Genomic DNA, 27,567 nt, shown 5'->3' on the forward strand with positions numbered 1-27,567 from the left:
TGCTGCAACTTTGCAGATGACACAAAAATGGGAGAAGAGGCTGTTACACCAGAGGATCATGCTGCCATCCAGCAGGACCTCAGCCAGCTAGAGAAATGGGCTGACAAGAACCTTGTGAAGATCAACATGGAGAAGTGCAAAGTCCGAAGATTAACCCCATGCACAATATATGCTGGGGACCACCCAGTTGGAAAGCAGCTTGACAGAAAAGGACCTGGGGGTGGATGCTAAATTGAACGTGAACTAGCAATGTGCTCTTGTGGTAAAGAAGGTTATCCTAGACTGCATTAGCAGGAGTGTCACCAGCAGATCGAGGGAGGTGATCCTTCCCCTCTCAACACAGGTGAGGACACACTGTGACAGGTGCATCCGCCCAATGAAAGCAGAGCTTCTTGGCTGCTGAAGGGTAGCAGCTCCTGACTGCCTTTGTTCTCAGGGCTTCGTGGTAACTGGGGACTTTGGCCAATGGGAGCTGCTATTGACCACAGGTCAGATTCAGCCTGGATATCAATGGAGTCCCCTGGGGGAGCCATTTTGGAGCTCGTCCCCTAGAGCAGCACGCTGGGGTTGAAAACTCTCCCCTGGGGTCAGGACGCTGCCCAAGGAAACTCCTCGAGGGGCCTTGGGTCAGGACGCTGCCCTGAGCAGGTCCTCGAGGTTGAGAGCCCTCACTTGTCAGGTGAGTGATAGAGAGATTTGGGTTGCCGTTAAACCCTAAGGAGTGGGGCTTTGTAAAGTGTTTTGGGTTGCCATTAAACCCTAGAAAGTTGTTCTGTTCTCCTCTCACAGACACTCAAACCTGTAATTTACGGAGAGCTAGTTAATTGTGTTAATAATAAATTTTTTTATTTTTGGTGGTTGGTTGTTTATTTGAGAGCCTCTGTAACACACACATGCAGTACTGTGCCTAGTTCTGGGCTCCCCAGTGCAAGAGAGAAATGGACATACTGGAGAGAGTCCAGTGAAGAGGCACAAAGTTGATCATGAAACATCTCTGCTCTGAGGTAAGGCTGAGTGAGCTGGGACTGGAGCCTGAAGAAAGGAAGGTTCAAGAGAGGTCTCATCAATGTATCTAAGTGTGCTGGCTTTGAGTGGTGTGGGGTTTTGGTAGTGGGGGAGGAGGCTACAGCAGTGGCGCCCTGTGAGAAGCTTCTTGAAAGCTCCCCCAGCTCCAAGTTGGACCCGCCTCTGGCCAAGGCCAAGACAATTAACAATGGTGGCCATGTGTAAGGGACTGTGTCAGCTGTTCTGTCTCAGCATTGCTGTTGTGCCATTACCATCTCCTGAGTGGCAGGGTGGTGTAAGACTGTCGGACCATGTCAACTGCCTGTTTTGGCACTGCACCACTTCCTAAACTAGGCCTCAACATCCCATTGCCATGAAGTACGCCCTGAAGAGGACAAAAATAGCCCCGAAAAACCCACAATGTCTGCCCAGAGCTGGAACAACTACCTCTTTCGTAACATCTACCAAGCTGAGCATGCACGCAGAGCAGGGGGGAAGAAGTTGGGATGAGGAGGACGTGCGGAGGCTAAAGGCGTCGCCGGCTGACACCCCCCCCCCCCCCCCAGTACGACCACCGTGAACACCTGAGCATGCACACATGGGGGAACACAGGGTGACAAATATGATAATGAACTCTGTGGAAATGGGCGGACTGATCATGGGGACTGGGATGATAAAAGGACTGCGTACTCTTCAGTCGGGGGACCATCACCTGCACCGAGACCGAACCAATGGGATGCGCTGGATTTGTGGTGGTGGTAACTAATCTCATTGCATCTCTTTCGTTTGCTTGCTTAGGTATTCTGACTCTTTCTTTCTTCTTCTTTTTGTCCTATTGCTATTATCAGTTGTTACAGGAAATAAAGCTTCCAAGGTTGTATGACCGTCCCTGCTATTGGATTGGGACACCATACCTCTGTGATAATCTATTTAAGAAGGGCAGCCTGAGAAGGGGTAGGGATTTTGTGAGAAGGAGAGAAGGACACCTATGTGAGCATGAAGGTCAGTGGAAGGAATGAGGAGGAAGGCGGGGACGTGCGCCAGAGCATGGAGCTCCCCTGTATCCCATGGTGAAGCAGCAGGCCCACCCTCCCTGCCACCCATGGAGGTCACCGGTGGAGGACTGGTGGAGCCTGTGGCCTGTGGAGGACTCCCGGGACTGTGGGAAGAAGAAACCCCCACTCTTGTAGTTCAGCACTGGGAGGACTACAACACATAGGGGTGACCCATGCTGGAGCATCTCAAGAAGAATGCATCCCATGGGAAGGACTCACGACAGAGAAAGTTTGTGGATGACTGTCTCCCATGAGAGGGATACTACATGGAGCAGGGGGAAGCATGCAGAAGAGTGCTTCCCCCCACACACACCTTGCAGAAAGAAGTGGCGGAGTGACTGCACCCCCCATTCCCTGCTCCTGCACCACTGGGGGAGGAGGTAGAGGTATTGGGAACAAAATCTGAGCCCAGGAAGAAGGGAGGGGTGGTGGGAGGTGTTTTTAAGATATTCTCACTGTCCCATTACGTCTGTTAAGTGTCATTATCGTTACTGTTTTGAATTAAAGTGATGTCCTTTTTCTTCCCCTAATGAACCTGTCTTTTGCCTGTGACCATTAATGGGTGAGCAACACCTCTCTGTCCTTACCTCTATTCCTGAGCCTTTTGATTAATTTTTCTCCTTCCCAGTGCTGGGAGGGAAGGGGTGAGCGAAGGGCTCAGTTGCCCTCTGGGGTCAAACCATGACAGTAAGAATGTAAAATTTTTGTTCCTAGGTGAAGCTTTCTGTTCATTCTTGGTGAGTTAAAGAGAGAGTTAGTGGAAGGAAAGCTTTAGCGTGATCAACAAAAAGGTGCTAGTATCAACACCCTGTACTCTCTTCACAATTTCTGCTGGATCCTTACATATAATAGTATGCTAGAGAAATTACATAATCCTCACCCCCAATTCTCTCTACACACTCATAAAATCCACTCCTGATTCACAGAGGCATCAAACACACTCACAGTGGAGGAAATACTTGTCATAGGATTACGTTTTTGAACAGAAAGAAACATGAAGTTAAAAGGAAATATACAAAGGAAATGAAAATGGAAAAAGATAATGGACACAGAAAAGACAAATGAAAAAGAGGAGCCCTACACACGTGAAATTCATTTCACTTTATTTCAGCTGTTTGCCATGCAGGTGTCCACACCTGAATTGTCTATCTCCCCTGTTCAGTCAAGGGGGAGGGGATGAGAATCCTCCCAGTGGAGGATTATCCTCTCCTGAGGTTGACTTGGCCAGTGTAGGAGTCCACTTTAGGATGAGATGAATCACAGAAGAATTTCACTCCCAACACTGGTCACCTCTCCATGCAGAGAAATCATTACCTGTTCCGGAGCCAACACAGACACACTCATGAAGTCAGATGAATCCAGATGCCGCTGGCTGATTCCAATGGTGTTTAGTCGCCAACAAGAACTGCTGCAAGATTAGGGGGATCTTGGGACTAGAGGGCATCTCTCTCAGTGTTCTGAGACTATATGCTTCTTCCTCTCTCACTTGATAAACACTTTCTGCAGACCTATGTGTATCCTAAATATGGAAGTCCCTAACACTGACAGGGACACCAAGGATTATTTTACAATTTCTGAAGAAAGAGTATGGGGGGATGGGAGAAAGAAAGGATATAACATTGAACAAGTGCAGGAGCACTTCCTCTCTGCTTTTCCCTCCTTTCCTTCAAGATTCTGGGGCACTGCAATAAAAAACAGAGAACAATGCAAAAAAAGAAGAAACACATAAATTCCACCCCAGTATCTCTTGACTCTCACCCTGTCCATTTTCCCCAATAAGAAGTGTTGGCCTCCTCTTTTTCTTGCAAAAACACCACTTCTGCATATGAACATAATGAAAAGAGTTCATGAACTAAGCTACCCTTGTGGCAGGTGCACCTGCCCAATGAAAACAGTGCTTCTTGGCTGCTGAAGTGTACCAGCTATTGATTGCCTTTGCTCTTGGGGCTTCACGGTAGTTGGGATCTTTGGCCAATGGGAGCAGCTATTTACTACAGGTCAGATTTGGCCTGACTATCAATGGAGTCCCCTGGAGGAGCCATTTTATTTTGAGCTTGTCCCCTGGAGCAGCACGCTACGGTCAAGGACTCTCCCCTTGGGTCAGAACACCACCCAAGGAAACTCTTTGAGGTTACTTGGGTTGAGATGCTGCTCTAAGAAGTTCCTTGAGGTTGAGAGCCCTCACTTTTTAGGTGAGTGATAGAGTGTTTTGGGTTGTTGTTAAATCCTAGGAAGTGATAGGGCTTTTTAGGTTGTAATTAAATCCTAGGAAGCGATAGGGGATTTTGGGTTGTTGTTAAAGCCTAAAAAGTGGTGCTTTGTTCTGCATTTTGAGTTGTCATTAAACCCTAAGGAAAGGTTCTTTGTTCTGCATTTTGGATTGTTGTTAAATCCTAGGAAATTGTTTTGTTCTCCTCTCACAGACATTTGAACCTGTAATTGACTAGTTGCGGAGGGCTAGTTAATTGTGTTGATAATAAATTTTTAAATTTTTGATAGTTGTTTGTTTATTTGAGAGCCTCTGTAACAACTGCTCAGGAAAAAAAAAAAAAAGTTACAGAAATAGGCTTATTTTGCTGGTCCTGGTGGTGTGCCTTGTGAGCCAAATTTAATTTGTTCACTGCTGTTGGTATCTGGCAGTGGGAAAGGCAGGTATAAATAGCTAATCTATTTCTCAGGGTCTCCCTGGTAATATTTCAAAAGCCTTCTTAGAACTGTCAGTTTAACTCTGGCAATTGCAAAGTGATTGCTACCTGGATTACTGCAGACAGCTTGAACAGCCTCCACAAAATTCATGATGTGCTGAAACACCAGGCATGAAACTGAATTCATAGCCAGGTGTGACTTTTGCCCAAAGGCCACCAAAAATGCTGTTTCTGATTTTCCTGAAACTCTATTGAATTGTTAATACTGCTAAGTACCAACATTGATGCACATTCCCAACTAACTTACTTGTTCTAGAAGAGAGCCTCAGCTCAGTCAGCAAGATAAGAACATGTAAAAGATTGTGACTGAAGAGTGTGACAAATTATATCGATATTGCTTGAATAAAACCAGTTCAACAGCCCATGAACATCGAGATTTTAAAAAATACATGAATGCCACTGAATGCCTGCTTACTTGGTGTCCATACTGGCTTTGGAGGTGCAAGTCTTCTCCTGGTACAGTTCTGGGATTTTTTTTCACAAGTGATGCACTTTCTGGAAAAGCAGGGACTGCAATGAGTTGGCATTTTTTAACAAAACATGTTTTGCTAAAAGTTCCTGGTCTGCTGTTGCAAGCAGAGCACAACTTCATGCTTGGCACTATTTAGCTATTAATCTATTTAAGCTCTGGACCAATTTCCATCAAAGAGGAAAGCAGGGGAGAGGTCCAGAAAAAATCAGTGGCTTCCCCTAAGGAAGAGGAAGGCATGGGATGCTACCTGCAAACTAGTTAATAGGCACATGGCTGACTCTGCCCAGCCACAGCATGTCTACATATACAGCACGCAACAGTTGGGGAACAAGATAAGGAGTAACATCAGGCAAGTATGGGAGGGATGGAGTTAATGTGGAATAACAACATCAGGTCCAGGGACATGGTCACAGGAAAGCAGATTCCTGTGCTTTCAGGATATGGCCTACTTTAATTTTGACTGATACATTTTGTAAAGAAGCCTGAGCCATTATGGCATGCATAAAAATAAGTCTTGACTCCACAGAGCACTGGTGAAGACGCTTTCTCCAAATGTGAGAGAACCATCTCCAAAAGCATCATTTTTGCAGTGCATCTTGCATCTCACTCTGTGTTCAGAATTGCTAACATGTGCCTGCCTCAAAAATGAGCTGCAGTGCATTAGGAGCATGCATCTACTATCCCTAGTCAACCCTATGATGGGACAGTAAAGTCAATATTTCTATTTCCTACATATGCACCTTTTTGGTTTTTATTTTGGGGTTTTTTAAAGTAAATTTAAAGAACTGTACAGTAATATAGATCAGAAGGGGCATTTGGAGGTCAAATTGCCCACACAAATAAGGGTCAACTTAGAAAAGGTTGCTCAAAGCGTTGTCCAGGTGACTCTTGAATGTCTCCAAGGATGGATATTCTACTCCTCCACACCACTTGTTCCAGCATTTGGGGTGGGGTGGGGGAAATCCCAATGTCTATATATCATTTTAATCACATTTGCATACGGTTTGTTGGATAAAACATAGAAACAAATTAATATTAGGTTAGGTAGGAAACCTAAAATTTGCAGTAGAAAATATTTTCCTTTGTTCACAGTCAAATAGTGCAGCTTGTTGGCACATGACACCTTTTTGGTGACTAAACTTTAGATGATTGAAAACTTTTTAAGAATTTGGGTGTGTATTCTAATCAGCAAGCACATTCCAAGTTATACTGACCCATGCAGATAAAATTGTAAAGGGATGAAACTTCATAAGTCACTAGTCAAGACCTCTTAGGAGATATGATGAAATATTTGTAGGAATGAAGGCACTTTCATTTCTGCCTCTTCTTATGCCTTCAGACCCTGCCTGGAGGTATGCACTGCTGGAATACTGGACCTTCTCACCATGATGAACAAGACCACCAAAAATGTTTTTTTACACTGCTTACAGTCAGGTAGATAATTCAAAGTATGTTCCAGTTGAGTGTTTTCATATAATAAATAAGAATGAGTCCCACCACCTAATTGAGGAAATCTCAAAAGTCTCATTTTTCAGTTTTTAAGAAGTGGAGCACAAAAGTGATCTTTCTTGCAGTAATATTCATTGTATTAAGCAAAATCTAAGCCACTAGGTTTATGTCCATAAACCATGTCTCCATTTCATGACTCTCCTAGCAAAAATACAATGAATCATGATCTTTTACCACTTTTGTTCATGATGTGGGAGTTCAAGTCCTCAAAAACATCAGGAACAGAGAAATTTTTGTGAGTTACAAAAATTACTAGTCCTAAGTGGGAGTTACATGCCATATACCTAGATCTTGCAGAGACGTTTTGGTTCAGTAAATAATTGGCACAGTTAGCTCATTCCATGGTAAATTTGCTTTCTTTTTCTGATCAGAGGTACCCATCAAGGGAAGTTGTTTTCTACTTATCTTCATGAACAAGCTGATAACATTATGATTCAAAGTACATTAGTCCTGATAATATATAATATGACATATAATAAGGGTATGTTTGTGGCACAATAAAGCATCTACTGAGATTACGAAAGCCTTTTCACCAGTTCTAAGTCAACTGCCAAACTGTCAAAACAGAATCTTTGCAAAATTTTGTTTTCGTAACAACTTTCACTTGAGAAACTGAACTAAATGTTTTGTGACTAGAAGTCTCAAACCAGTCTGGCCTGGAACTTCCTCTTTCAACTTCCTGAAGTAACTAGATTACCTAGGATATACTCAAATCCTCTGTGAGTAAACCCTGAGAAAACATTGAGGTAAATTTGATACTGGTGTCATATCTCTAGTCCTCAGAAACTTATTTTCACATTATTCTTGTAAGCATTCAAGCAAATGCATTAAATAAAATATGCCTCTTGAGCAAGGCCTATCATGTCAAAGGCACTTGAACTTATGTTTAGCTCTGTTGAAGAAAGATCAAGAATGCAATGTTGAATTAGGGATGTACTGTCCTTCTTCGGCTAGCTCTCGGGTGTGGCACACATTTCACAGTCAGAGACAGAACGACCCTCCTGTTCGGCCTACCTTCTAAAGCTAGCGGGGGTACTGTCAAAACCCTGACAGATCTCAGCTAATGACTGATGATGATGTTGATGTAATAAAGACTGTTGAACTTGTGTCTTTCAGGAAGTGCTGCTAATCATTCCAACAGTACCTGCTTGTGTTTTATTTAAAAGCAAACCAAATATTTGACGAAAACTTGCATGAAATTGAAATATGAGTTTAGTTCGCCCATTGGCAGCTTTAATTTATGCCGTGTAGGTGTGCTGGTTATTTTCCTCCTTGGGTCTTTTAAAGAACTTCAAAATGTGAAGAACAAGTGCTGACTCCCGAAGTGAGGCGTAGTTTGTTGTGTTGTTGCTGGAAATACGCAGTAAGTGTTGACCTTAAAATATCTGAGAGTAAACTCAAATACTTCCATCTCTTTATTACAGAAATACTACAGTACTCCATTGCAATAATTGACCAAATAGGATGTCAGTCAAATAACTATGGTAACTACATGTGCATACTGTTTGGTGCAGCATAAAGGCTTCAAGTCTGGAAACTGTTACAACCAGAGCCCACAGAAATATGACAAAGTAACTCCCTGATAGTGAAGGTAGTGACAGGGAGCAGCTTCTTTTGTCCCCATGGTCCTGATACTAATCCTCACCAGTGGATCTGGTGCCATGGGATGTTCCACTGATATCAGTGATGTCAAGACTGCTTCTGCAGAGTGGAGGCCTGACACTGTAAAGTTATTCCCACCAAATCTATGTGCTAATACTAAGGAAAACTAACCAAAGTCATGTGGCTTTGGGTTGCATGAATTTCAAGCATTTTTTCCAGGACATTGTTGCTTCTCTTCTTGGACTCTGAATTTCACATTGAAATTTAAGATGAGAGGAAAGAGAATTGAGACAGAATGTAAGCAAGAATCAAAAGGTGAAGCTTTTCTGTGATCATTACCTCTCTGATTTTTCAGAAACTCCAGCTTATTCCAGTGACAAAAAATGCCCTCAGCCTGGACAGCACTTTCAATCCTCCTTAGAAAACAGCTGAATATGTGAGAATCCAAAGCCTGTAATATACCCTTGTAGTTTTATCCTGATAGAGAATAAATCTAACATATTTATTACACTTTTAGAGTTACAGAAATCAAAATAAGTTCTAGATTCTTTGCTATACTCAAATCCAACTCATTTACAAGTTTAAGTGTCCAACCCTTCAATATTTTCCTAGCTATATTTATTTATAAGAAGGTATTTAGAGTTCCCTGTGAGAGAAATGTTGTGAGTAAACTATCTGTTAAAGAAGCTAACCTTTTCACCATGTTTTCTGTTGATGGTTTTTAATATACTGTCATGTAGGACTGTAAACAAAATCTCACTGATTTCTTTGATAAAGGGATTCAAGAGAATAAATCCTACCCTATATATCAATCCTGCATACATTTGCAGCTCCAGTTCCAGAAAAAATATGTACCCATGAATGCAAATACAGAAGCCCTTAACAGAGTAACACAAGACTCAACTTGTCAGTAGCTAGTATTTGGAGAGGATGTGTTAATATACATTTCAAGACTTCTCAGAAAATACTCTGCATTTTGAGACAGGTGATAAAGGTACAATGACAAGACAAAAGTCAGTGTAAAATTGAGCTGCAAAATAAGAATGTCAAAATTCACTGTAATATGAATCTGAACATGAAATATATGTGTTAGAAAAGACTGAAGAAAAAAACCCCTTACTAGTACTGCAAAGTTGTGTCCAAAGCCTTCATGAGAAGATTAGGGCAAATGTTTTCCCATGGAACTGAGAAGTAACGAAGAGTGCCATCCTGCATGAGAATAACTGTGAGCTTTCAAAGTTTTCCATTTGAAACTGAAAGTGATATTTCTCTAGCAAAAATAGTCAGGTCTGAAAAGACTACTGCCTCTTGCTTTCATATCCCAAATAAAAAAGAAGAAAGTCAAACTCTTTCAAAATAGACCAGACTTGAGGTTTTCTTCCTATCAAAGAAAACATCCCATCAGGGCAGGAAGGACTGTTTTCAGTCCTTTATCCCTCAGAATTGGGCAACTCAGGAGAATCTGGAGACAGGAGAACTGGCACTGTGTGAGTTTGTGGTGACTGGTGTTACCAGAAGTCTCTAGCTTTGGATCAGTCTGAGACTGAGCAGAAACCCCTTCCAAAGAAAAATTCATTGATCCTGCTGTGTTCTTCTAAAAGGAGTTGTTTTATATGAATCAATATTTTTCACCAAAATGTTTCTAAAAAATCCCAGTCAGTTTTAACCTCTATTGGGCTTTAATAGTTAAGTTTGGGAACTTCAGTGTCCTGCAGTAAGTAGGTATCAAGAGTACAGTACTGCAGCAGAAAGCAAAGCAGAGCTGCCAAAGAAATTATGAAGAGAACTCTCTCAATGCTTTTTAGAGACTGTTCATTTGCACAGCAGGGGTAAGTTTTCAGGGGTTCTCTGCCTGGTCATTATTTTCACATGACTGTCACTCAGCTGATGGGGTACTTCCATAGTGAATGTTTGTTGTGGCTTGTCTGTTGTGTATGGTTCTTGGAACAGAAGTGTACCATATTACTAGAGCAACATGGGAAATGAAACCTCAGCTTTAATTTCACTCCTTTAAAGTATAGACTTGTAAGAAAATAAACTAATTTATAACAAATGAATAGTAAGGAACTGAAACCAAAATGTGGTGACTAATGGGCCTATCTTCAGAGTTGGCCCTGCTTTGATCAGGGAGCTGGACTGGGTAGATGATGTAACGCCTGAAGTATTTTATGGTTCTGTGATAAAGTTCCAACTAGGAATAATTACATTGCCCTGTTAGCATATAACTGCAGGTTTTCTGGTGTGCAATAGCAGCCTTAAAAACTAAGTTTTCCTCAGTAAAATGCCTAAGCAGTTGCTAAAGTGCCAGCAAAATCAAAAGAGAAACATTTTCTGAGGGAGGTCATAAGGGGAATTTTTAGACTGCATAAAGCAGAAACCTAGGGCTTGGGTCTAAAGTTATGCTGTTCCCTTTGTTAAACCTGAACCCTGGACACCTGAATCCTACCCAGAAGTCTAAAATCTGAGCACAGAAATCTCATCTCAAGTCTGACCATGATGTGCAATAGTCCAAATCAGGTCAAGTTTACACAATTCAAACCAATCTGGATTTAAACTGCTGCTGAAAACGGTTTACATATCTGTCTCCTTCCTTCTTTCTTCCCTGCACCAACATTTACATAGCTGATCCTGCTGATCTGCTGGGACCATGTTAATAATTTCTTTTTTAGCTTCAATTTTTTTTTTGTTTTTTTAAAATGAGGTTAATTTTCTGCCTGATGGTTTATCTGATCTAGCTCAGCACACGGTGTCATAAATATCTAATGCAAGCAAAATCGAAGCAGCAGAAAGGAGTTCCCAAGTCAAGGACGAAACAGGACTCTTACTAATAGCTCAGATTTATCTACTGCCCATGTAGTCATAGCTCCAGGCTGGTGTCTTCTATGCACCCTCCCTCCATTGTATTGTGCTACTTTTTCAGGAACATCCACAAGACAACAGTAACTCCTCTACCTCACCCTATTCAGCTTCTCCTTCACAGGTTGCCAAAAATCTATTTAGGAATAAAATAATTAAAGAACCACACCACCTGAAAGTTCTAGTTTCTGTGTTAGCAAGTAACTGAAAATTAGCAATAACAGGGCTTCTAAGTGAGAGTGAGAATTAAGGAGTGCTGACAAAACCAAGATCAAAGTTATTCCTTTTCCTTTCTCCCACCCACACAAGGCTGGCTACAAAACTTGCTGACCCTGTGAACTTTGTGCCCTGTCTGCTAAGGTAACAATTGGCTAAAGAGCAGGTGGATGGAAGAGCGATAAATAAATTGTCAGTAAATAGTTTGGTCAACGTACCTACAGTCTCCTGGAAAAGCCTTTCTTTAGTCCTGGTGCAATAAAAATCACAGGCAGAGGAAAACATGTTTCATAAAAATCAATCTCCAAACTGCCTAGCCTGTCTTGACTTCTACAGCCCTTACCTTGTCCTTCCTCCTCTCCCAAAAGACTGGCAAGCACGTCTCCCTCACCTGCACAGGAGCAGACAGCAGCCTGCTAAGGGAAAAGGAGGAAAATTGGACAACAGTCCTGGTGCAGTGTTTAGCGGTGTCTGGGAAGTGCTGTTTAGAAGACATGGAGGCTGCTCCATGGGCAACACCCACCTCTCAAGCTGCTGCAGCATCAGAGGCGTCAGAAGTTGCAGCATTTACTCTGCAAAAGGCTGGATGTGAAAGGCAGGTTGAGGACAGGCAGAGCAGGGGGTTAGGGGCCTGTTTAGTTTTCTGCATCTTTAAATCATCATTCTCCACTCCCTTTCTTTATTATTTCTTCCCTGGACTTTGGTGACGGGATAGAGGCAGGTGAGTGGCCTGTTCGCCTTGCTGTGACCAAGAACTGGACATCTCTTTGGTTCAGGGTTGCAATAACTGCTCACAGGTCCCTACAAAGGCCACTGCAGGATGGGGTGGCCTCATCTTTGCCTCAAACCATCACCTCTGGCAAAAAAATAAAATCACCAAAGAGCATTCTTCTTCAGAAGCCATGTGCAGAAGATATGCCAGTATCTACAGCAGCCTGAAATAGCAATTGTGCATTTTCAGAGTGTGCCGTAATAAGATTTAACTGCATCAGACTACACACCCTCAAATGCTGTTAACTGAGTTTACAGTAGTAGTGATTTAACAGTCTGCTGGGCAAACCCATACTTTTGTACATATCTTACCAAGCACATGAGAAAATAGTGCAGAAAGAACATACATTTACTATCACACAACTTCTGAGAAGGCTATACAAAACACTTAAAAATTAAACTGTATATTACAATAGCCCATTTGCAACAACTTTCCTTTCATAATGAAAATACCAGTAGGTCAGTGTCATGGCTTGAACCGGGCCAGCAGCCAAACCACACAGCTGCTCACTCACTCTCCCTCTGCCCAGGGGGTAGAAGAGAGAATTGGAGGGGTAAAGGGTGAATCATAGGATGAGATAAAAACAGCTTAATAATTGAAATAAAATAAAGCAATAATAACAATAATAGAAAGTACAAACAGGTAATGCACAATGCCATTGCTCACCACCCACCGATACCCAGCCTGTTCACTGCTAGCAATCACAAAATACTAAGATCCTGCAATCGCAATTCTGGAAAGTGATAGAGAACCCCCTACTTCCTGGCTGACCCTCCTCTATACACTGAGCATGACCTTACATGATATGGAGTATTTCGCTGGCCATTTTAGGTCCAGTGCTCTGGTTCTGCTCCCTCCCAGGTTCTTGTACACCTGCACATGAGCAGGACCTGGGGAATTGGAGGGTCCTTGATCTCTTAGCAATAACTGAAAACATGAGTGCTTTATCAGCATTCTTCTCATAAGAAATCACATACTGAATCCAAAGCACAGCACTAATCTAGCCACTAAGAAAAATTAACTCTATCCTAGCCTAAACTAGAACAGTCACAAACAGCCATAGTTAGAGCCTTGTTCATATAGTCCTGATGTCAGACCACAGAAGTCAAAGGGCATTTGTCCTTGAAGTCCTTCATACAAGACCCTGCTTCTTTGCCTGATGGTCTTATTCTGAGTTCTTGTTTGCTGCTGAACCAGAAGACACAGCCACATGATTAAACCACATGATGTGACTTATCTTCCTTTGCTACTGCTAAAGTGCATTGAGGTATTTGCTCATTTTCTTCCATCAGACTAAAAAAAGTCACTGCACTGTGGCTGCAGACTGTACGCTTAAAAACCATTGGTCCTTTATTTGGCCATTAGGACTTGACAGAGGCTCAGTGTTACTTCTGTATGGTATTAAGGGAATTATTTAATGGCACTATAGGCCTCAGGCATAACATCAGAATAGATTCGAAATATCCAAGTCCTTTTTTAAAATTAAAACCTGATTGTTTATTGAGAACATTAGGCCATTTTATAACCAATGGCCCTATTGTTTACCCTATGTAGTTCATCAGGTCAACTTTATGCTAATTTTCTCTCTTATTAATAAGATGGCTCTCTGAATGCAGAACAAGTCATTATTTATGATAATAAAGTCCTCTGTTTCAGTAATGTTGAAGGAATATGAAGTTGCATTTCTCAGATTTGCACACAAAAAGCTGGAAACTAGAAATATACTTTTAAAATAATTAATAGCAGTCATTTGGATTGGAAACATTAGACCTTTATGATCAAACAAATCAGATCTAGGAGAAACAAGGATCATAACCAAGCACAAAGTATTTCCCTTCTCCCCAAAAGTTTATATCTCTCTATCCTCCTGATAGTGACAATAAAAGTAGCAGGAAGAAAAAATACTTCAAAAAAAATGAATATAATGTTTCTTTTTTTTTTTTTCCATTCATACTACACCTGAAATACTGTTAGTACTCTGAAGACTGATTTGAAGTATTCTCCCTTTAAGTATCACTGGATGATACCACTTTGCAGACTTCTTCACACTGAATGAAAATGTGATCCTAAATGGTGATTTTTAAAGAGATTATATTTACTGTAATACAATTTTGCTCAGTTGTGTTCATCTATGATGGCTGCATTTATACCCATGTTTAAAATGTGTGTAACTCAGTGAGACAATAAGAACCTTTTGAGATAGAAATAAAGGAGGGGAAAAGCTTGATGACTAAGAGAGTGGGTCTATGCCTTTGTTTTGACTTGAGGAAGCCATTCTCTGTGGTTTAGGTAGAACAGGGAACACTAAATATATTTAGCAATAATATGACAGCTGAAAACCATTTGGGTGGAAATCTTAAGAAAACCAAACCAGTTGTATCATCTCTAAGCAAACTTACAAGTATACAAGCAGGGGAAGCACATGAAAGCAGACTCGAATGATATTTTCCATCATAGTCATGTCCAACACAACAAGGATCAACAATTTTGTTATTCATTTCAGAGGCAAACCCAAACTTTTATTCAACCTGAACAAAAATGAAACTGTTTTAGCCTTCCTGATAGAAATGCAAAATTCTCTTCAGAAGTTGTATGTTGCTGATTACTGACCCAACACACCCTCTGTGTGCCAGAAGATATCTGCAGTGTGTGATAAAGTCAGAATGGTATGAATCCTTTCTACAGGATCCCATTTGAAGCCTCCTTAAGTAGACCAAGAATTCAAAGCTGGCTTTTCCAAAGCTGAGGCACTCATCAAACCAGTGATAGAGTGACAGTTCAGAGATTGGATACTCTCAGTTTCTGTTTTATTATTGTTCTGTTTTACACACTATGAATAGGGATTAGCAATGAGGTTGGAACTCTGAAATCCCAGCTACTAGCCATCAGGTCTTGGGCATTCCTCTGGGAGAATGCAAGTCATGTATCTGGAAACCCTTAATGCAGAAGAGAACCATATTTGGGCCTTCACTCATCCTGTTTGCATGCACTGACTCCAGCTTAAAAATGGGGGGAGTGCTTGGTTTTAGTAGAAGATTCTTTCTAATAAGTCAAACAGATATTCCCCAGCTACTGATCAGACTGTAAACTATGCTTGTTACCAGAAAGTTAATGAGGACAAACACAGTTTATCCCATGTCTCTCAAAATTTTATTTACAAAGTTCGAACAAAGCTCAACTCCCCCACTGCCCACCCCCAAGACCAGAAACACATCAGCCCTCAGACCTTACCAGAGAACTGTGTCAATTCTACCAGTCTCTTCCCCTTTCTGTGCATCACCAGCCCCCTGTCTCCTTGGGGCAGGGCTATATTCTTCAGTATTTTGAGTTCCTGTAAGAACATTGGCAGAAGCCAGAATACTCAATATAAAATTTCCCTTCCCTAGGTCTTGTTAATCAGTATTTTAATGACAAAGTGGAAAAATCACTGTAGAAAAGAATGCTACCAAGTGATCTGGTAAGTGCAGGAAAGTTTTCCTGGATACCCTTACTCATTCAAAGGTGCTTATTATTCTTGTAACATTTGTGATACCACTTCTCTAGCTGCCTAGTTCACTCCCAGTGGGATATGTTTTAGAACACTTGGGATACTCTAAGGAGTCTGCCTCTGGGAGGTAGGTAGTGTCCAGTGCCCAGGTTTATAGGTTCACTGCTGCTGTGTGAAGAACGTCTTGTCAGCCAGTTTACTGTGAAATCATTCTTAACTCAAGCCAAGTTAATGTAAAAATGCAAATAAATTTATTCACAACATCCAGAATATCAAACATAGTTACAGAGACTTAAGTGAAGAAACGAAGGAAAGAATGCTCTTAATCCTCTTGCAGTTGAACTGAATCAGAAGTAGTCACCCTCTCCCGCCTGTAGACTAACTTGTAATTTTTCCTAACACATAGTTTGTCAGGGAATCTCTGTTTGACTCATTAGGAAGAATCTTCTCCTTATGGAGCATTTTGGCTTTCACAGCCTGTCTTGCTTTTTGAAGACTTTTAGGATCTACAGCAAATTGAGACAGACTAAATCCTTCTTTCCAAAGCTTGGTTACTTCTTCCCATTAATGAAATTAATTGACTATTCCTCTCAACTGAAACGGTTCCACTTTATTCACAAAGTGAGTATCTCTTTGTAATCCAAGTGTCCCTTTCTGCATTTGTTTGGTTAATTGACAACACTTTCATCTCAGCGTGTGAAGCTCACTTCTTTTTGTAACTTACTCTATATGTTCCTTTATGAAATATCTTGTCTGCTAAGCACTTTACAAACCATGCTGTGATAACAACAGATTTGGCGTGAACTTCACCAACATCTCCTATTTAAACCTGTTGTATGCAACAGTTACTCCAAGGCTCTTCTATCTCTTGAGATCCACTCTTATTTTCCGTTATGAAGGGCTTATTCCTTCCGAAAAGGTGGCAAAATACAAGTAAGGAGGGACTTTAATGGTAACTTTTCAAAGGGCTCAAATTCAGACAGTCAAACGTTAGGCAGTATTAAAATGAAACTCTCTTTGGCATCTTTCATTCGTAACTCTTGTTGCCTGTGCATAACTACACGAGCTGTCATTACTTGATTCTATGTTATTTTTTTTTCTCATGAAAGATCTGAATTTCAGGTGCAATAGAAGATACTGTGTTTCTTTGGAGATATGACAATTTTAGCTGCAAGAAGAGCAGTGCATTTATCTTGAAAAATGTAATTTTTAATGTCCTGTACTTCACAGTTGATTCCTGTTCTTTTTCTCATATGCCCCATACTCCAGTTTTGAACAGGAATAAAGTTCACAGTACACTGAGTATTTATGACAAAGCAGAGGGTTGCTAAAGAGGTGATTTGAAAGACTTCAGCATGCCCTTTACAAAGGTCTGTGGTGCTGTTCAGGACATCGTGACATACAAGGTGCTGTTCAGAGTCACAGTATATGTAATTTGAAAATGGAAATTAGAGATTACAATGAAGAATAGATATTTCCAGTTGATAAACTCTGGAGGATTTTTGATCTACTTATGTGCCAGTTTCCCCAGACACAAGGATAGAACTGTGTTCAATACAGATGCTGTAAACAGAAACTACATGAAAGCTGAACAGAATGAGAAGCAAAAGTCCAGAAATATTATTAGACAACAGAAGCTGAAGGGGAAGAAAAACCAATTCTTATCTCACAACAAGAATTAAATATGAAGCATGAGGGCACTAAAAAATGAATGTGCTGTATCTTTCGTTATCAACCAACCTAGTCAATTCAGTACTGACATGCAGGCTGTTACTGTAAAAGCCCACAATCAAGGAAGAGACATTCTGCATTAAAAGTAAACTTAAAAAACAATAATAATCCGGAGTTTCTGCTGAGGAGGTTCAAAGGAATGAGTAGTGAGCAGATCAAAGCATTATATGTTCAGCCATGAGAGAAAGTTAGTTCCTTCAACAGCAGACTTTGCCAACACTGAGTCATCTGGATCAGGGTTCAATCATTTTGGAATAATTAGGACCAGTTCAGAAGAGCCCTCTTCCATTTTTGCTCATTGGAATTTTGGTCATTGAGCATCTTGCAAAGAAGGTGATAAAACTTGACAAGTACAAGTGACAAGTGACATGGTGTTGTCTGGGGACATACGCACATTAAAACACAGAGAACTGCTCTGGGGGAGAAATCAACATTTGCATATTTCTGACCTGGATAACAGAGGTAGTTCCTGTCAGGGGAAAGGGTGCTACCACACTTAGAGTGTGTGGGAGAACTTAGAGAAGGAGGTTATTTGTAAGTGAAAATTAAATTATGGTTAAAAGTTTTGTATCTCCCAATAAAAGAATTTTCACTACAGCAGGATATTTGGGGAGGAAAAAAATTTCATGAAGAACCTGATTTCCTTTTCTTTGTTACAAAAGGTTTGCAAGAAATATCTGCCCAACTACAGGTTAGGTCTAGTTTAACATACCTGGACATCTACCACTTCATGATGGTCCCACTCAGAAAAACAATAGTAAGAAAAAAAATGGAGCACAGCAATTAAATTTTACTGAATTAAACTCTTATCCCTCCCCACTTTTATCCTTACCCACTCTGGTAAGCAAAGATATTTATATTCTCACAGCTGCTGTTAAGAGCTGGGAAGGGAGAGGAGGGGAGGGGAAGGAAAAAGGAGAAAAAGTGCTCTACAAAAAGGTTTTGTTGCCATTAGACCTTTTTATAACTCCTTGTTTTTACTAACTTTCAAGCATTTCTCAAGTGCCTGTATCAGCGAATGGGATAACATTAATTCTCCTCCAAATCTTACACCTGCAACTTCATTTTTAAGAGTTTTATTCATTGAGTTTCAAGCTTTGAGTAGTCTGAACAGACTCTACTAAAAGTTTGATTTAAAATAAAAGTATACTATATACCTTAAGTATGCACTTTGTTCTGTTCGAATTACAGTGTTTGTTTCAATGCATTATGAACAACTTTTTTCCATGTTCTGCTGTTTCTGTTTCTCTTTTATGGATATCTCTGATTAAATTTTAAATAATTTATTGATAGTGCTTCTATTTCTTGAGCCCTTACATTGGATATTGGATACATTTGATAAATTACATTTGAATTTACTTCTAGCCTGGAGAGAAAATGAATGTGTGTGCTTCAGATTTATTGCCTAGTGATTTCCACACTGTTAAAATTTGTATTATCACTTTTATTTATTAACTATTTTTAAAAAGAGGAATTGGATGCTTCTCGATTGTTCATTATCTCAGTCGCAAGAATCACAAAAATTGTCATATCATATCCATCCTAGGGTCACCCTAGGGTAGGGTGTGTGGCACAGATCCCTCTCTTCACAGAAGTTGCTGAGTCTGTACCAGGACATCTGAACTGGATGGACAGTTTTAGAAAATGCTGACGGCCTTTCTGGTCACACTCATATCACAAGGCAACCAACCCCAGTGGGGGAAGAGCCAAGGGACTGAAGAATGTGAAGCTGTAGGAACTGAAGATTTTGGTAGCCATCACTGCCATCTCTTTTTTATGTCTTTAGTTCACATTGCCTAAGAAAAAAACCCTCTTTAAACAAAGACATTTACAAATTGCCCTATGAGCTTAAGTAGTTCCCCCAATAATATCTTCTTGTATATTACTTGAAGTCGAGCATTTAAACCACTAGCATCAGTTATTAATTACTCGTTTGCCCTGTGGTGGCGCATCAAGGAATCAGAGCCACCACTGACTCACTGTGTGTGTCTTCAGTCAACCCTGACTGCAATTACAGTGCCTGCCCCAATGGTCCTGCAGGACAAATCATGAGGTGTTTCCCTTTGAGGTCAGTGACCTTTGTAGAAGGTCCTCAGCATTCTCTTCTGATAAAATAAGGTTTTATCAGTGCAGGGCAAGGTCCTGATTAACCAAAATGACTGGAGAGAGTAACAGGAATAAAGGTTCAATCAGACTGAACATTAGAACCCCACCATGCATTTCGACGGTGTATTCTTCACACTTCTGATCATTGCTTTATAGACAGTTATTACTGACTGCTGCAGCAGCGGCCTACTGACCCTGTCAAAACCAGGGCTAGCACCACAAGGTACTAAACACTGCAGACGCAAAGCGCTGCCCTTCACCACAGGCTTGCAATCTGCACAAGGTAGAGTCACACAGCTTGAGAAAACTTTCCAATGAGACAGCTGAAATGCTCAAGTTTTTAATACTGATTCTGGACTGAGACCATGATAATTAGCAAATTATCCAGGAGAGACTGAGTTGTAATGATTCATCCTCACTGATCAAACTACAGGGAACAGCTCAAAGGTTGGCCTTTTTTTAAAAAATAGAATATCAAGATCCACATGATTGTTTGCAAACACTAAGAGTCAGTTAAAAACCCATTCATGTCAAGGTAGCACAAATTTCACCTGGGCTAAGGCATGGAAGTTTAGTTCACTCTGTGGGGAAAAAGAATGAGAGAGTAATCAGGAAACCTCAGTCAAATAAAGGTAGAAAGTCCTTGTAATAGTGAAAAGCTGGAGGAGTCCAGAGATCACATACACTGAAGTCAAGAAATAAAGCTGTAGTCACAGAAATAGATTAGAAAGTGAGCTAATCCATGCTAAGAGAAGAGACATAATTAAAAAAACTGGTTCAAATATGACAGTTTTTCAAACACAGTTTCAAGAAAACATTAAAGAAATTAAAGCCCCAAACCCAGTATTTTGCTGAAAAGAACCAGTTTTAAAGAAAAAAATAGTTTTAAGACAACAGAACACGGGGTGGGATAAGCCAGGTCAGCAAAAGCTTGAGAAAGATTATAAAATTAAAGGCAGGAATCAAAAGGCCAAAAATTGAAGAGAAGATTACAAACCAATAACTAGAGCCATTTGCTCTGGAATGACCTTCTGGAGCTGTTGCATCCCACAGGTCTTATTACCAGATACATGGCTAAACTCTGACTATCCTTATCAAAATCTGAACAAAGAGTCAGCAGCGTCACGGCAGGGTCTTTTCTTCTGGCCACATGATTTGGGCTAAAAAAATCTTCTCTTTATTCGCAGTAAGCTAGTCCTAACCTCAGATGCAACCTGGCCCATCAGTAACTCAAATTCATTGCAAAAGGAACTACACAAGGCTGTTGCTTAAGCAGTAGTGTGAGCTACTTTGGGAGAAAATCGTGCTGAGGAACAAAACTTGACCAAAAGCGTGCACCCAGCAATATACAAAGGGGAAACAACAGAATTTGAGCCATGGAGCATAGGAGGTAAGGCAGCAATGTCATTTCTGACCATTAGTCTACAAGACTCTGAAACTGTTTTCTCTTTCCAAAGGTGAAAATGCCTGAAAAGGTGATTAACTGATAAAAGAACTAAAAGAGAGAAAATCCAGGAAATGAAAAGTACTGGTTCTGGCAGCCTGATGGAGTCAGGGTGCCATGGTTTCATGCCCCAGGTCCAGCCAGTAGTGAGGCTAAATATGCAGTCCCAGCAGGCACACTCATAGGAACAGAACTGCATAATAAATAGATACATGTACATATGGCATAGTTCCACACAGAGAGAAAATGGAGAAAACAGACAGTCTGAGAAATAAGGGCAGGCTCTCAGAGGGATTGTGTAGGAGCATCCCTTCATATGTGGGGAAAAAATACACCCTCAGTAAAGATGCTTTTCACAGCAATTTAGGAGTCAAAACCAAAGTTAGGTACATTGCCTCTCATACACTTGCAAATCATCAGCAAAGCTACAGGTAACCATTTCTGAGTAAACCCAATGTTTTCTATGGATTTTCCCTGACAAATTGAAAACCTTAATTTTTATGGGGCCTTGGGGTACAGATTGTAAATATTCTGTGGAAGATCACTGTGTTTGTTGATGGCACTTCTGGCCAAGCTGAAGTGGTACGTGCCTATTTATAGCATGCACACACACACACGCACAAACACACACGTGAAGAAATCCTATCAATCTGTACAGTGCAACTTTCAGCTCATTTTTCAGTCATCCTGAATATTTTTAGTTACAGAGAATGGAAACAGTTTGCAAAATTATTCACTCAATTACTTGTTTCTCCCATTCAAAATGTTGCAATCTTTTCGAAATCATAGAACACACAAAATATCCCTTATTTCAGAACTCAATGCACTACATATATTCTGCACTACATATAGGCTGTACTTTGGTTGTGTGGGTTGACTTTTATTTTCTTTAAAATATTGCAGTCCCAGAAAATTTATGCTCATTTAGTGCAATATTTATTCCTCTATTAAATAGAACATTAAATAAAACTGTACTGATTGCCATAGGCACTACATTTTTTGGTTATATTTAATATAGGAGAAAATTGTTTGTTAAGGGACCAGATCAGTCAGCATCTATTTGCTCAAATTTTGCAGTCCCCACAAGTGCAAACAATTTTCAGATCACTGGTCAGACATAAAAATGAAACACAGAATTTTGACGGCTATAAAAAAGTTTCTTATGAACAAATTCTGGAAATGTCTTCACTGAAGGAAGGAGAATTCAGTTTCAAAATTCAATGTTGAAATACCAATTTAAAAAGTACTTGTGAATGTTTCATTCATTGAAATGGATTGATTATATACACAAAAACTGGCAACACTACTTTTGTTAAATTCAATAAATTAGTATTTTTCATTTTGCCCTAAGAAAGTCATCCAGTTGGAGACACACAACTCTAACAAGGATGCCTCTAGAGTAATTCTTGCTCCTTCAAGCTATAGAGTTAGTTACCCAAATGCTCTGACTCTTTGAGCAACCCAGAAAAGCACTTCAGATGTCCTTCTCTGGATTTTGAAGGAATCCTGCTGCTGCAAGCTACAGTCCCCTAACTATGGGGGGAATTGATAGATATTCATCAGGTGTGTCAGCATTGTAGTCAGAGCAGAGGCATGTGTCACCTACAAGTTATAAATGTATTAATCCAGATAGAATTAATATTAGCTTGCCTTGAACCTGAATACGGGTGTACTAAAATGATATAGCAATAGCAGGCAAGTTTTTGTAGTACTGCCAGCCAAGTAGAATTTTAAATCAGGATATGAGCAGTGTGATCATCCAAAAGGCAAAGGTTGGTGAAGTTGCACATAGGAGGTATACAAGTAACAAAAGTGGTGAAAAAAGGGCAAGATAATCACAAAGACATGCAAAGAGACAGGACATCCTCCCAAATACAGAAGAAGGATGAGTGTCAAGACAAGAGAAATCAAAAGAAGCAACACAGCAAGCAGAAAGGATACCCTATGCCCCTGCACTGCTGTTTTTGGAAAGAGAGGGAAATAGTGTGAAAACTGGCATAGGCAAGGAGAACCTGAGAAGAATTAAAACACAGACAGTTTGGTTCTGATTCTTCTCTCTGCAGATTTCTCCAGCCTGTTCACCATGACCTCAGGACAAAAAACCTCCAGGGACTCTGGCCATACGGACTCACTATGTGGCATCAGTTCCATGGCACTGTATACCCACAGATAATTTAGAGTATGATTGTATAAGACTAACATATACAGAATATGATTGTATCAGACTTTTGTAGAAGTACAGGTATTGAATAACGTTGTGTAAGAACTCCCCAAGTGTGTTGTTAATGAATGAATTCAATGCAGTTTAAAACAGGCCAGATTTGCCAGTCTTGTAAACATGTCCATCAAATCAATCCTTAATTCCCTGAGATGTATAAATGCATACAAATGATATAGGTATCTGTATAGGTGTAGGCATAGGTGTAGGCATAGGCATAGATATAAGCATAGATATATGCATAGATATGTACACATATAGTCTGTTGCAACAGTATGCACAGGAACTTGTATTTTAGAGTCTGCTCTAAAAGGGATCTCTCAGGAAAGGAACAAAGTCTCTGCTGACTTACAGAAAAATCAGAAAATTCTGAATTTGAGACAGACAGCATGAAGTGGGTAAACACTTACTGTTATTAGGACATTATTAGTAATTTGTTTTGTATGGAAAAACACCACTTAAACAAAAAATCTACTTCAAAGTCATGATGCTTTTCTGACATGTCAATTGATCTGATTTGATTATTTCATACTAGAGCTTTCAAGCTACTTTACAGAAAGAAAAACAGCTACTGATTCAAAGAGGGAAAAAAAAAAAAAAAGGGACAGGGACAGGGACAGTGTTGGAAATAATAATGGGCTCATGATCTTTCCATATGTTTTTATTCCTGCTGCTAAGACCAAACTGACTGATGTTTCGCTTAGCAAAAATTTCAAGTACAAAGAGTTGTATGAAAAACAGGGGATTACTGAAGTCTAAAGAAAAGAGAAATGCAAAAATGAGGAGAGAGTTTCTCAAAAAGCAGGAAAAGATGAAAAGGACAAGTGGAATATGAAGCAGAGTTTGTGGCAGAGCCCTTAGCTGGAGTGTTGTAAGAAACATTGCATAGCAAAAGCACAGCTGGCAAAGGGGAGTAGCAAACCACCACCAATGGCCAAACCTGGAAAAGAACAACTCTCCTTCAAGGGCAGCAGTTCCCCCTGTCACCAGGAGGCCCAGCATCATGGCAAACCCCTCTGTGCCAACTGCAAGCACAAGGGAATTTTCTTGAAATGCATTCAGAAGATATGCAAGAAAAAAGGTGAAGCTGTAGCATAAGTCCCAAGACATTGAAAGTCTCCTGTGAATCCATAGTCCAGCATAGTTTCTCCACTGTTTCTACAGTTTGTGTTATTTAAAATAGCTGAACATGGCTTCATTTTTATTTGCTAAGTCCTCACAAGCTCAATTTGAATAATTAACTTTACTCCAAATTTACTGGGGTATAACTGGAGTAGAATTTGTCCATTTTAGAATTCCCACAGATTTCAAACAAAACAAGCAAAAAATTCACATGATAATGAAAGTTTAAGCAGCAGCCCGTAATCAAGAGGACATGGTTAATTTAACTGAAATATTTGGACTGCAGTTAAAGTCAACCTGTGGTAATGCAACTGCAGCATCCCTGCCTGTGGCTAGAAACAAAATAATTTGAAAGTTTGTTTAAAATAAAAACTAACACAACTCCATCCATATTATCTGTATTCCTCCATCTTCATACTCTTCTTAGTTTCTAGCCTCCTATCCTCCATTGTTTTGATTTCTGGGATTTGATACCCTCCAGGCTCCCACACAAAAACGTGCTTTTGCCTTGGGAACCCTCTTCCACCAGTCAGCTGCCTGAGGAAACCCTAATTTTCTTCTCAGTCTCACTCTCCTCCACCTTTTATCAAGCAGTCCAGTCCCCAAGGCTCCCTTTTCCTCCAGCAAGTAACTCTGCTCCTTCTAAAGTTGTACAGGGCACAAACCTTCCTTCTGCCACAAGCCTTGTCCCCTTTGGCACTGTCTGTCTTCTAACTGCAGGCTCCAGGCTCCAATCCTGAAGCCAAAGATTTTCAATACGTTTTTTTCATAGACACTTACAAGGCAGATATAGAAAATATGTAATTCAACAGCCATTTTTGTAATATCATCGTTTCAGAATTAAGACGGTTTGAAATTAAACTAACTGGAGCTTGGCTTGTCATTCAAACCATCTACTGAGGAATTGTTTTATTTCACTGCGATGCATCTCTGCCATGGATCAGTATACACACTGCCAAGCTAAGTGTGAAGCTCAGAAACATCTTAGACAAATTCACTGTCATGAGGAGAGTTTCATCACAAGCTATATACATCAGAGTCTCATTTCCATCTACAAAGTTAAATGTGTGTGTTTTGGGGCTTGCCTTCCTGAGAGACCTAAGTTTCACTCTGTGTATATGTAATTAAGTGGTTTTTTAAGGCAAGACACAATATAATGAGTCAGTTTCTTCAGCTGATAATGAAATATTTACAAGGTCAGAAGTGACTAGACCCTGGCCCTCCTGTCTACATAAGAAAACTTCTGATACTTACCCAGCTGACAAAAGCACAAAGGAAACAGTGGCTTGAAGTGGGAAAAATCTAAATTGCTTATCACATACATATTTTAACAGAGAAGTACATTACCCTCTAGAATAACTAAGTGGGATGAACATGAAGAATATTTATTCTGTTCCCCAAAAATTTAAGAAACAAGAACAGATTTTTTTTTTTTTAGAACGTATGCTCCAGGTCCAGTGTGTGTTACTGGACTTGACACAGGAGTCACTTGGTGAATTTTTGAGGTCTCTTTTACATGGGAAGCCAGATGCATTGATCATAATGTCTCCTTCTGGCCCTAAAACCTGTGCATCTACTAAGCCCATGGAACAATGTCCAACTCCTAATGTGAATTTGAAGGAGACAATCCTCTGATTGTGCTGCTCCTCATGAGCCACAACAATCATTGTAACGTATTCACCATACAGTAGGTAACAAACACAAACTCAGCTGCTCAGGTTACTGCAGAGGGAGTTTAGTCAAATAATACCTTTAAAAAGGGCTGGCTTAGAAAATAGCATATGCTATTCTAAAATGCAGAAGTGGAAACATTAAAAAGAGGATGGAGCCTGAGAGATGGAGCAAGAATTGGTTAAGCAGAAGATACACTTGGGAAAGAAAACAGTATGTTATTGTTCTTATCAAATTTGGTGTCACAATTGTCAGAAAAGCACATGACGTGAAAATAAGGCAAACCTCCTTGCAAAGATCCTCCAGCACATCAGTGTATGGTGTGTGGAGGAGGTGGAGCACCACACTTCAGGGTGTTTTCTCCTCCACTCTATTAGGAATAGGGCTACACTTGAGCATTAATAGATCAAGAATATCTCAATCCTGAAGAGAGGTGAAGTTTCACATGCTTCCTTTCTCATTTTAAGCAAGGGAATTTTAAGGAATTTTGGGCCAAATCCTATAATGAAACATTTCTGAATGAAGGCTAAATCCTGATTTGCAGAGCTTTTTTTTCTGTTGCATTACCCTATATTTTTACTGTAAGCTGATGTCCTTGTAGCAGACCTCTCCTTACCACAGGGCTGAGTTCAACAGGTGCTTTGTTTTCCTCAGTTATCACAATGTTCCAGTCCTTGGTGATGGGTAGATCAAGACCTGCAGGCGAGATATCAGAGAGTAGTCAGAATGTCAGAGTTGAAGAATGCAACTCAAATACACAGCAGTGGAAGAAAAAGCATGAGAGTTACTAGTTTACAGAGCAAAATACTCCATAATTCTCTGTCCTTACATATTGTCCCCTCCAATACTTTCACCCTTGTTACAGCTTTACATTATCTGTTTTTACAACTACTGCACCCACATGCTGCTGCAGTACAGAGCAAAACAAATTCATTCCAGGACAGGTGTGAGCACACAATCTTAATTTCCTTCAGTCTAGTCACACAACAAAACTGAAAGCTTATGTCAGCCTTCTGCTTTCTTGACAGCTTGCTGTAGTTTGAACCCAGCTGGCAGCTACTTGCTCACCATTCCCTGCGCAGGGCATGGGAGTTAGAATTGGAAGGCTAAAAGGAGACAGGTAGGTTGAGATAAAACGAGTTTATTAATTGAAATAAAATAAAACAACAACAATAATAGAAAGTACAATCAGGTAATGCACAATGCAATTACTCACCACCCGCCGAGCGATCCCAAAGCAGCAAGATCCCACAACTGCATTGCCAGAAGCAAGAGAGAACCCGCCTCCTTCTTGGTCACCCCTCCTTTATATACTGAGCATGATTTTACATGATATGGAGTATTCCATTGGCCAGTTTGTGTTCAGTGCTCTGACTGTGCCCCCTCCCAGCTTCTTGTACACCTGCACATGGACAGGACACAGGGAGTTGGACAGTCCTTGATCTCTTAGCAACCGTAAACGTCAGTGTATTATCAGCATTCTTCTCATACCAAATTCCATAATTAATCCAAACCAGAGCACTATTCTAGCTACTAAGAAGAAAAATTAACTCTATCCCAGCCTAAACCAGGACACAGCTGCAGGAGACAAGCATC

At 40.4% G+C, this 27,567-nt stretch overlaps 1 long non-coding RNA gene across 2 annotated transcripts; it reads right to left on the reverse strand.

The window, feature by feature from the left end:
* Positions 1-3,146: 3,146 nt before the first annotated feature.
* On the reverse strand, positions 3,147-27,351 carry LOC141937869 (uncharacterized). Of its 2 annotated transcripts, XR_012627104.1 has the most exons (5): positions 27,188-27,351; positions 26,588-26,667; positions 24,119-24,203; positions 5,181-5,260; positions 3,147-3,742 (listed from the first exon to the last, which is right to left on the reverse strand). It is a non-coding gene; the product is annotated as an uncharacterized LOC141937869 (long non-coding RNA). The 2 variants fall into 2 exon arrangements; XR_012627105.1 differs by lacking the exon at positions 24,119-24,203.
* Positions 27,352-27,567: the final 216 nt, after the last annotated feature.

This window comes from Strix uralensis, chromosome Z (genome assembly GCF_047716275.1).
Source record: "Strix uralensis isolate ZFMK-TIS-50842 chromosome Z, bStrUra1, whole genome shotgun sequence".
Classification (NCBI taxonomy): Eukaryota; Metazoa; Chordata; class Aves; order Strigiformes; family Strigidae; genus Strix; species Strix uralensis.